Source organism: Triticum urartu, chromosome 3A (genome assembly GCF_056163025.1).
Source record: "Triticum urartu cultivar PI428250 chromosome 3A, HENAU_Tu73, whole genome shotgun sequence".
Taxonomy (NCBI): Eukaryota; Viridiplantae; Streptophyta; class Magnoliopsida; order Poales; family Poaceae; genus Triticum; species Triticum urartu.
Window position 1 is genome coordinate 734,477,617 of NC_141875.1, and position 2,803 is coordinate 734,480,419.

A 2,803-nucleotide genomic window follows, 5' to 3' on the forward strand; every position below is an offset into this window, starting at 1 on the left:
AAACATAGGTTAGACTAGGAAATACTCTGGCTTGCCTTGTACTCCAAGTAGATCATGTACTCCTATATATATGCCCACGAGGCTCAAGCAATACAACCAGCTATTCCACCAAATCCCTCTCTCCTTTCTAACAGTAAATAACCATCCAACTGCTGTATGTGTCTCGCAATGACGCATACCCCAAAGGCTAAGGGTATATCAATCCACGTGACAAGAGGTGGCTGTGGCGCATATGGCAGCCTCTCGCTCCCGGACGACCTCCTAATCAAGGTCTTCGTCCGCGTCAAGGACGTCGTTGCTCTCTTCCATTGTGCCACGGCATGCAAAGAGTGGCACCATCTCGTCGTCGATCTATCCTTCCTCCGGCGACCCTGGCTAGTGGGCGGGTGGGACTCGTCCTCTTTTCTCGGCTTCTTCATGTTAGGAGAAGATAACATGGACTTTGGTGCAGGGCCTTTTCCTACCCCGGTGCCCTGGTTCGTCCCGGTGCCGCGGTCCGCTCAGAGCCTTGGCCGCTGCGGCCTTGGCTCCTTGGTGACCACTTCCCATGCTGGCCTCTTTGACCATGCGGTGCCGCTCATCTAGTGCCACCACCTCCTCCTCGTGCGAATTCAAGACAAAGGCACTTCCTTTTACAAGGACCGGACCATCCTCCAGTTGACGGTATGCAACCTATTCATTGGCACTTGTGATACGCTCCCTCCTCTAACCTTCAGCTTGGAGTTCAAGAGTAATTATTCCAACGGATATTCCATCCTAATCGATGCAGATTGTCAATCCGACGATGAGCCATCATCATCGTCGCTACGAGAAAATCACATTTCTCCCGAGTGATCATCATCGGCCCGGCATGCGAAGACCTGTAGTACAATCTCTACGTGACCTCTTCTGACAAAAGAGGATCGCGGCAATCTCGAACAAGGTGGTCGCTTGCTCGACAACGGAAGTAGAGAGGACTGGAGGGGACGCGAGGAGACCGAGCGATGTGGGTGCTGTGGAGATAAAGGGGAGAGGGATGAGCATGCAAGGGAGATGACTCGGGAGGGAGCAAGATGTTTGGGGAGGAGAGTAGAGCGTGAGGTACGGGGCAGTTATCTGGTTCATCTGCTCGTCGGTCTTACGTGACCGGGCGTTAGCATGGGGAGAGGAGCCAGCGGCAATGGCAGGGGGTGCTCGAGTGGCCTGCATGCAGGGGGCGGGTAGGGAGTCGGGGCTGGGTGGGCATGGTTTACATGCAACGCCTGGTGGACCACGAGGATTTGGTCGGGCGGTGCATGGACCGGAAGCTGGGATGCCGGTGAGCATGCTTAGGTCGCGTTAAGTGCGAATTGATTAGCGCCCCCGCCCCCGCGTCGCTCCGAGAGGGGTGACTCGGGTGGCGAAACCCTAGCCGCCACCTCAAACTCCCCTGCTCCCCTCCCTCCCCTCGCCGTCGCCGGAGGATACCGGCAGGCGAAGCCCTCGCCGGTCGACGGCGGCGACGGGGCCCTTGTCCGTGAGCTCGTGCGCTGCTGTTTGTGCGTTGGAGCGGCAGGAGCGCGCGGTGGCGAGGCAGGCGGTCGTCTGCGCTCAGGGGAGGCCGTGATGGTGTGGAACGCATGCGCGGTGCCGCTGCTGTGGCAGCGGCCGGCCGCTGCTGCGAACACCAGAGATGAGGGCGCCCGGATCTGGGCTACGCGTTTCTGCCCCAACCCACCCGTCCCCTCCTTCCACCACTCCCGGCCGCCATCGGTGGTAGCCGCTGGGCGGGTGAGCACGCGCGCGGCAGTCCTTGACGGCTACTGCTCTGCCGTGCCCCGGTGGTTCCTGGCGGCGGAGGCTGCGGGCCGGCGCAGCGGTGGCGCGGTGCAGGTGGATGTTGTCGCCTGCTCGTCGCGCTCCCAGCGGTGGCCGGCCTGCAGGCGCTGCACCGGTCGGTGCTCCTCCTGCGACTACAGTGTTCCTAGGCATCCCTTCATGTGTGCTGGTCTTCTCCGATGTTCTTCTCCATGTCCGGTCTACCATTGCATCTGAGGTCCTTGTTCATGGGTCGGGGCGAAATCCCCGAGCGGCGACGGCCTGCGCTGTCAATGGTGACGCCCGAGGGTGTCGTCACCTTCTTGGAGGCGTTGGCATGGCCCTGACCAGATCCCTTCCTCGAGCACCGGGAGAAATCCCAGGTCCGGCCTCCCGGACCGGGCAGCGGCTGCGTCTCAGCGTCGTTCCCCTCTTGTAGGCGCTGCTTTGGCTGCAAGTGGAGTTTGATGCGGCAGGTGGAGGCTGGTGATGCATCGCTCTGGCGTAGACTGCTACACAGGGAGCAGATCGCAATGAATGCCAGCGCCCGCGCTTCTCCAACGTTTGCTACACCAGTTCCTGTTGAGCCCTGCCCTTCACCCGCCGACTCTCTAGGCACATGGGTGAAAGGTACGTTGGCCTGGGCAGTCCTGGAGCTGCAATCGTCCCTGGAGCTGTCTGGCAATGGCAGTGACCTAATGCCTGGGCAGTCCTGCTGGGCGAGGCCTAATGTCGTTGCGTGTCTGTAGTTGAGGGCACCTCCTCACCTAGGTGTAGTCGCTTGGTGAGGACGTTCGTGTATATGTATGTGTGTGTGTCCCTCCTTTCTGGAGGTTGTACCCCTATGCTTCCTGTTCAATAAAATGAAACACAAAGTCTCTTGCGTTATCTCGAAAAATTGATTAGCCCCACATGGCAGGTGCGAGCAGATTAATTGTTATTTTAGCATTTTGAACAGCACTAAGGTGATGAAACGGGACTAGGAGGTGTGATGTCTCGTCGAGGCAAGGCGTACAGGGGAGGAGGG

General features: G+C 59.2%; 1 pseudogene; it reads left to right on the top strand.

Moving 5' to 3' along the window:
- The first annotated feature begins 1,223 nt into the window (after positions 1-1,223).
- LOC147982430 (uncharacterized) lies at positions 1,224-2,266 on the top strand (annotated as a pseudogene).
- Positions 2,267-2,803: the final 537 nt, after the last annotated feature.